Genomic DNA, 8,987 nt, shown 5'->3' with positions numbered 1-8,987 from the left:
TGAGCGATGCTGATTCTGGAGTCTGAGGTTATAGAAAACTTCATGTGTGTCAAAACAGCACATTGTGCACCATCGCAAAAGCCCTTGTCTGCTATTTTTATGTGTGTCCTTTTAGGAACACATTCCACTTTGGCCAGGTTGACATTGTATATCTAGGTTCATTGTATCAGATGGAGAACTGGGTCTGTGTTCTGAGAAGAGATGCTGTTTATATCCCAATGTGTTCAGTGTAGTTGGTGAAATCTCATTGATTCCAGTGAACTTAGGAGAGGTTAGATTTTCAGAGCCATTCTCATGTCAACCCCTTTGCTGATTTGCATCTGAAAGATGCTCAAAGCCTTGGGGAATGGAAGTGAAAAAGAACGGTCCTTCACACTTATAGCATCTGTCATCTGAGCATCTCAAAGTACTTTGCACAACAGGGTAAAGTTCTGCTATTCTGACTATTTTAAAGATGGGAAGACCCAGGCACAGAGAGATGAGTGTTACAGGGCCCTTCTTTAATTAAAATGCATTTGTATAAGCTAGTGACTGTATGCAGCTTTGGTAGTGTTTGCTGTATAGCCCATTAGTATGCATCATTGGCTAGACACACTCATTCTGTGCACTTGGTATTTATCTTTTCATCCTACAATTCAAGCAGTGCTCCCTAGAGTCTGAAGTTGGCCTTCAGTAATGATTGCAGACTTAATTCTTCAGGATTCATTGCAGGAAAGATTTATGTGATTGACAGATTCACAGCAGGTCATATGGCCAATCACTCAATTTATGACTGTGAACAATGTTCCTGCTCATTTGAATTATCTTCAAACTAATTGATTGTGTTGTTGTTTGTTTTAAAATGGTACCTAGAAGTCCTAACTGAAATCAGTGCCCTAGTGTGCTAGGTGCTGTACATACACATAGTAAGAGACAATCCCTGCTGAAAAGAGCTTAGAATTTAAATACACGAGATAGTCAAAAGAAAGGAAATGTTAGTATCCTCATTTTGAGGCACAGAAAGATTAAATGACTTGGCTAAGTCACACATAGTTTATGGCCCAGCTGGGAGCTGTATTCAGATTTCCACATTCCCTGTCCAGTGTCTTTCCCACAAGACCCATTCTTCTTCCCAAAAGATTCAATTTATTCTGCTACTCTGTCTTCTGCTTTTATTTCCTGTAAGCTGTTGATTTTTCACTATGGGTATAGTGCAATTCTTAAATAGAATGGAAGGTTTGTGAACACCAGTGATGACAGAAGAATAATACAAAGGAATCTGGACAGGTTAGAAATATGAAACAAAAATGAGAAAATGGGATTCACCTTGGAAAATCGCAAGCCATCATAAGGCATTGGGTGGAAAATAATCCTGAACACAGATATTATGGTGATGGTGGACAGCGAGTTAACGGTATGTCTACACTAGTAATGCAAGTCGACCTGTGTTAGGTCAACTTACAACCACCGCATGCCCACGCTGCCCTCATCAGGAGCACTTTCACCGATTTAAGAGGGAAAAGGTGGAGGGCTGAGAGCCTCTCAGCTCCACGTGCAGCTCCCTGCTGGGACCCCGGCTGCTCCCTGAGAGCTTGGCTGCCCCCTGGGCTCTCGGGTCCCCACTCCCAGTCAGGCTGCACCCTTGACTTCCCACTCCCCACGGGGAGCACGGTGGGTGCCCCGAGGCTCACGTCTTTCTGCCGGGAGTCCAGCTGTGGGGGAATCAGGGAGACGAGAGCCTGAGGGCGGAGGCAGCTGGGCTTCCAGTGATGGTGAGCGGGGAGCTGAGAGTCAGAGAGGCAGCTGGCCTCCCAGTAGTGGAGAGCCAGGAGCCTTTGCACTGTATTAGGGCTTCTTGTCCAAGCTGGTAACAAAAACATCCGATTAAGAAGAGGAACAAAGAACTTCATTAGCCGCTGATGGCCTCTTCTACCAACCCAACAATACAGAAGAACCGGTTACACAGCCACAAACACTAGGGATGGAAAAACCTTTGATTCCCCCTAACCACATTCTCTGGCCCATGACTTTCACTTGTGATGGAAAATGAACCCATGAAAAAAGATGCTTTAAAAGTCCTTGCATGACACTGGCACAAATGGCTATTATTTTCTGCCATGGTCATACCCTTTGGGCCCATTTCCCATGGGTGTCAATGGAAACTCAGTGCAAGGAATGAAGTAAAAATATGGTCCCGGGTGTGGACCCTATTTCCACAGACCCAAAAGGACTCTTGAAATTCATCACTGAATCATGATGAGGCTTAATTGGCACCAGAAGCGTTTGCCCAGCAATAAAAGTCAAATAATCTGTAAACATTTCTCCAGTGCCAAGGGCAAGAGCCATTAAAATACACCATGGAAGAGAAAGGGGTCAGCCTGGATGTCATGAAATTCACGTCTGGAAAGGCCTTCAATCCAACGAAGGTATCTCCTATGGACTGTATTTTTTTGAGCACTGACCAATAGACGACGAGTCCCATAGAATGAACAACATAAAACTAAAAGCTGTCATCATGCCTATTCTGCCCCAGGGCTCCAGAAAAGTGCACAGATAAACAATAAATTATTTTTCCTGAAGGGCAAGCAGAGGAGGAACAGAAACGTCAGCTATGAACGCTTTGAAGCGGGAATTATTATTCACAAGACTGAGCTGTTATAAATAAACCAAAACCACATCAAAGCGGCTGAGGTTATGTAAGGATCTCGTCCAGCTGTGTAGAATCCACAGAATCTGGATCAAATGCCCTGAGCTGAAATCAGAAATGTGAATTGCCAAGTGTATCTGACACAGACCAGCAATTAAGCTAAATGATAACACTGCACTTAATGGTGCAGCATAAGGAAATACAGATAAAGGCCCTAGTTCTCAGAGATTGTAAGCACTTACTTAACTCCATCTCCATTTAGCAAAGCACTTCAGCATGTGCTTATGTCCCACGGATGTTAATGGGACTTATGCATGTGCCTAAAGCTAAGCACATGCTTAAGCACAGCCCTGAATAGAGATACCTTCCTGAATCAGGGCTGAAATTAGTAAATTCATAGGTTTATAGATTTTTTTTTTTAACATCAGACGAGACCATTATAATCATGCAGTCGGACCTCCTGCATAACACAGGCCAGAGAATTTCACCCAGTGATTCCTGCATCAAACCCACAACTTTTGGGGGAGCTAGAGCATATCTTTTAGAAAGACTTGCTTTAAAGACTTCAAGTGATGGAGAATCTACTGCTGCCCTAGGTAAGTTGTTCCAATGGTTAATTATACTCTGTGTGTGTGCCTGTGAGAAACTGTGCCTTATTTCAAGCTTGGAATTTGCCTTATGTGATAACATCACCATGGTCATAAAAAACATATAGATCATATGTATCTACCTGATGTTAGAGGGTAGATTATAGCCATGTGACATCATTACTATGATCTCCCTGTGACTGGGGCTCTGTGTGCTGAGCCGGGATGCCCCCGTTGGCCCAGAGTGGGGTTGGTATACACCGTCACCCAGGCGTCGGGATTTCCTGCTAATTCAGGGAGTTTCAGCAAGGTGGGCTCCAGTCCCCTGATGGGGCCACGTAAACAAACAGTCTGTAGCCCCTGAGCCTCCGGGCTGGGACCAACAACCACAACTGGAGTTCTGGCCCCTGGGACGGGGCAGAACAACAATCAGTCTGTGGCCCCTGGGCGGAGCAAAACAAACAAGAAATCTGTGGTCGGGGTGCCCAAATGTACTGACCCTCTGAGGACAATTGCAGAGGACAATCTTCAGAAGTTCGAGAGCTGGGGAGCACCTGGGGCTCAGGGCTTCAGCCCCAATCCTGCTGAAGCCCTGAGCCCCAGCAGGTGTGCCCCGTGCAGGGGCAGCTCCAGGCCCCAGCACGCCAAGCGCGTGCTTGGGGCGGCATGCCGCGGGGGGCGCTCCGGTGGACCAAAGCCGCGGGACCAGCGGACCCTCCACAGGCACGCCTGCCGGAGGTCCACCAGAGCCGCCTGCCACCCTCCCGGCGACCGGCAGAGCGCCCCCCGCGGCATGCCGCCCTGCGTGGGGCAGCAAAATGTCTAGAGCCACCCCTGGCCCCGTGACCCCTCCCACAGGGCAGAAGCCCCGAGACTGCCCATCCCCGCTGGGCAGAAGCCCCTACTCCACCACCCCGCTGCAAGGCAGAAGTCCTGAGCTCCCTCCTCCCAGTCCGGGAGGTGGAGAATGGGGGGCTCGGGGGCTGTGCGAGCTGCACTTTAATGGTAAAAGCGCCGCATGTGGCTCGCGAGCCACAGTTTGGTCATCCCTGGCCAATGGCTGCTAAGCCTCTGTGCTGGGACGTAGAGCAGACAGCAGCCATGTCTGATGGCCCATAGGGTGTGGTAGGGGAACCGGCCCTCCCTCTCCAACGTGTTCCGACCCAGGGCCCTATGAAGCCAGGGAACTAGCCATTGGGGGTTCAGGCATTGGCTTCTACTACCTTCCCTGGGTCACTTCTTACCACAAGTTGCGTTCCGGGCATCTCCTCAGCTGGCGGTGGCTTGGCTTCCTTGCCTGTCTCTACAGTGAGCGAGTTGTCCGCAGTGTAGTCGGGGTCCTCGGGCTCTACCGCCCGGAGTGTCATCGGTGCCATTACAGGAACCTGCCGTTCACATCCTTCCTCCTCCACAGCCAGCCCTGACTGAGCTGGGCTGCCTCTTTTTATCTGGCTCGTCCAACTGGAGCACCCACAGCAGAGGAAAGGCGGCGTGGCCTCCTGGGCCCACAGTGATTGGTCTGTCCCTGTTGGCCCAGTGCGGGGTTGGTACACCCTGTCACGCTCCCCTTAGGGCATTTTTAGGGACCAAAATGTTATCAGCTTGTGTAATAAAGGCTTTATAGGCCACAAGGCCTATTAACCGGTCCCCACCCCATCTCATCTCTGCTGATATTTAAACTGTAAGCTTCGCAGAGCAGGGGCCTTGCCTCCTCTATATCTAAAGCAACTAACACATTTAGGGTGACTAGATAGCAAGTGTGAAAAATCAGGATGGGAATGGGGGGTAAAAGGCACCTATATAAGACAAAGCCCTGAATATTGGGACTGTCCCTATAAAATCGGGACATCTGGTCACCCTAAACACATTGTTAATTATAATAATTAATAACAGCCTTAATTGTGCATGTGATCCAGCATGCTGTAGCCCTAAATCAGGGTAGCATTCACAGAGAGACACAAAGCAAATAAAAGCAGCAAAGAGTCCTGTGGCACCTTATAGACTAACAGACGTATTGGAGCATGAGCTTTCGTGGGTGAATACCCACTTCGTCAGATGCATCAAATAAATACCCTGTATTACACTGGGAGCTGCGTAGGGCCATGCCTACAGACGGTCAATGTAAATAAACTGTCCCGTGGCCTGCCAGTGGATTACCCTGATGGGCCGCTTGCAGCCCAGGGGCTGCAGTTTGCCCACCACTGCCATAAAGACTCACATTTTCCTCAGCCCATACTCTTGCAATAAGCAAAGTATGAGCTATAGGATTGCTTCTACTGAGTTACAATTCAACAATATGTTACAGACACCAAATATCAAGTCTGATCAAAGAGTTTAAAGCCATTGAAAAAGAGGTTGCATATATTGCATACAAAGTGTCTGCTGGGTTCCACAAAGTGCCATGGGGATCTATTCTATTGGTGAGCATAGAGAACCTCTCATTAATGCTAAGGAGGAGGAAAACATGCATGTGGCTGGAGACTATCCTCCACAGTTGCATTTTGCAGGGACAACTAGTTTACTGGTAATATCAAGTGATCTGTTCACCTCTGCATTACACAGTGCCAAGCACCCTTGATGGCACTCAAGAAACAATAGATCATCATAGACCAGGAGCCTTGACATTCCATCTACCCTGCAAGGCAAATGCCAATGAATTAAGGCTGAGCTTCTGTGGGGAAAAAACCCACCCTGGGTGAGATTGTTTCCCCTGCTCTGGTCCTGGCATGCTGCATACACCCTATGGAACTGTCCCCTCCCTCAACAGAATCAAGAAGGGATTCCCGTCCCCCTCCTCCATTTTCTTGTCTCCTTCCTCTGAAGAATCCAAGATGGCCATGGCTGGAGATGGCACTTTCGGCAGGGTGGGCCAGGACTCTGAGGTGGCCCTGAATATTCTCTCTCAGCTTGGCTGGCTGGTTCTTGCTCAGGGTCTAACTCAGGGGTTGGCAACCTTTCAGAAGTGGTAGGCCGAATCTTCATTTATTCACTCTAATTTAAGGTTTCGCGTGCCAATAATGCATTTCAACGTTTTTAGAAGGTCTCTTTCTACAAGTCTATAATATATAACTAAACTATTGTTGTATGTAAAGTAAATAAGGTTTTTAAAATGTTTGAGAAGCTTCATTTAAAATTAAATTAAAATGCAGAGCTCCCTGGACTGGTGGCCAGGACCTGGATAGTGTGAGTGCCACTGAAAATCAACTCACGTGCCGCCTTCGGCACCCGTGGCATAGGTTGCTTACCCCTGGTCTAACTGATTGCCATATGTGGGGTCAGGGAAGAATTTTCCCTCAGGTCAGATTTGCAAGGTCCTTGGGATATTTTAGCCTTTCCCGAAGCATGGAGTGCACGTCACTTGCTTGGCTCATCTGAGTGTATCTCACTAAAACTTTCCCCTGCTGTTGTGGCAGCCTTGGGGATTAGAGTGCCTTGGTCCCTCCTATTCTCTGCCTCTAGCACATCATAGTTTAGTCTACTGAGATTTGTAACACTTTGGTCTAATTTTGGTCGCTGGGTTTAGTGTGCAGTTGCTGGGTGGTGTTTGTAGCCTCTGATATTCGGACGGTTGGACTGGCTGATCTGATGGTCCCTTCTGGGCTTAAACTCTGACTTTATAGACTATAACAGGTGCAGAAGAGTCTCATTTTCTCTCTTCCCTGCAAGACAAATGGGATGAAATCCTGGCCCCGCTGAAGGGAATGGGAATGTAGCCAGGATTTCATAGGACAACTTTTATGGCCTTGGGACTTTAAGAAACAAACCATTGCACAGCTGGTGCTGCTGGCTCTGTGAAACGCATTTTGGAAACAAATCTACTAAACAAATTTAGCAGGTTTGAGAGGGTCACTGCCAGCCTCAAACATGTTTTGAAAGAGACCCCTGCTTCTGTATAGGAAGATGGAGCCGGTACGGGAGATGGGTGAACCTCGTGGGCTTTGTGCTTTTTGCAGACTGCTGGAATGAATTTTTAGGTCGACAAAAACAGTTCAAGGTCACAGACCTTTCCTCCACTAAAGTTTGAAACAATTTCAAAACAATCAGCTGTTTTTCTAGCTGAACAGAAGCCTTTAAAACTAGTTTCAGGAGAATCTCCCCAGAACAAGGGTGTCCTGTGTACTAATACTGCATTTCTAGTTGTTTTATTAGCTGTTCTCCCTCCCAGCTTCACAGCTCCTTCCCTTGCTCTGTCCACTTTCTGCTCCATTTTTTCCACTGGAAATCTCCCGCCTTCCTCTCCCTGCTCCTTTTTAAATGTCTCTCCTGAGTACAGCATGGATGCAAGAATATCAAGTTTGAGTGCAATTTTTAAAACCACCCTGTTCAAAATTAGGCACAATGAGTTTGCTCATCCCAGGCCAGTTCATGACTTTACAGATCAAGGCAGGATGTCATGATGCAGGAAAGAATAGGGTGTGGACGTTATGTGGTTGTTATATTTGGGAAGGAAGTGGCTGCTCTCTGGCCTACAGAGATAATAAATAGCTGGAGAGTCCCGCATCTTGAGTCTTGATAATAGGCATAGTAGGTGGGATATGCACAGTGCAACGGTGTCACTTCTCTGTAGCTATCCCATTTATTTAAAAACTAACAAAGCTGCAAAGCAGGGAATAAAATGTGAGGGTTGGAAGAGGTGAGACTGAAAGAGAAAGCTGATACAAAACCCTCTGGATCAGGCCCTGAAGGAAGGGAAGGTTGTTCTTTGGGATTAGAGAATAAAGATTAGACAGAGTGGCCCTCTGCTGATGAGTTTGCCTGTGGATGGGCCCAGGAGAAGGCCCACTGTGTTTTACACAGCACCCAGGATGCTGCCGAATGGAACAGTGGTTTGATCCTCTCATTGTTTTTTGTGCTACTCCTCCCCTCTGGTCAATTTCCCATGGAAGTTAAGGCTGAGGATGAAAATAAGTCATTTTTTTTCAGATAAAATAGAACCTGGTCCAGTCCTTTGGCCCCAAACCTCTTATTGCAGCACCTTTTACCCCTTGCCTACTGCTACCGAAACTGGTAAGAGCTAAGTTCTAATTATTATTTACGGGGACAGATCCAAACCCTGCTTAGTAGACTGTTGGAGAGAGCCATTTATATTTCGTTGGACCCAACCCCTGGATCTGAACACCCCTGAACTCTGGAGAAGGTAGAGGGGTATCTCAGAATCTAAGCCTAGATCTGGAACTGGATGACATGGCTGGGCACTATTTACCTAGGGCTAGACTGCAACTCTACAGTCAGCTCTGAGTAGCTGCACTGCCTCAGGAACAGACCTGAGAACAAATTGTGACTCAGAGACAACCCTTTCCCGAGCTCACCAGTTGTTCCGAGGGTAGTGATGGAGGAGTCACTTCACACCTTTTTACTGAAGAGCTTCCTTCCTACACTGCATCTGGCCAGCGAGCTAGAGTGGCGGAGCTTGGGTTCCTCCAAGTGCCCCCCCCAACCGCTTCCCTGCCCACTTACTCACAATGGCATGTATCATCAGGGGCGGCTCCAGGCCCCAGCACGCCAAGCGCGTGCTCGGGGCGGCATGCCGCGGGGGGCGCTCTGCCGGTTGCCAGGAGGGCGGCAGGCAGCTCCGGTGGACCTCCCGCAGACGTGCCTGCGGAGGGTCCGCTGGTCCCGCAGCTTCGGTGGAGCATCCGCAGGCACGTCTGCGGGAGGTCCACCGGAGCCGTGGGACCGGCGACTGGTAGAGCGCCCCCTGTGGCGTGCCGCCGTGCTTGGGGCCGCGAAATGGCTAGAGCCGCCCCTGTGTATCAGGCAGGTAGAACCTGCTC

This window comes from Mauremys mutica, chromosome 2 (assembly GCF_020497125.1).
Source record: "Mauremys mutica isolate MM-2020 ecotype Southern chromosome 2, ASM2049712v1, whole genome shotgun sequence".
Classification (NCBI taxonomy): Eukaryota; Metazoa; Chordata; order Testudines; family Geoemydidae; genus Mauremys; species Mauremys mutica.
The sequence above is the reverse complement of the archived record's forward strand: the minus strand, read 5'-3'. Positions refer to the sequence as shown.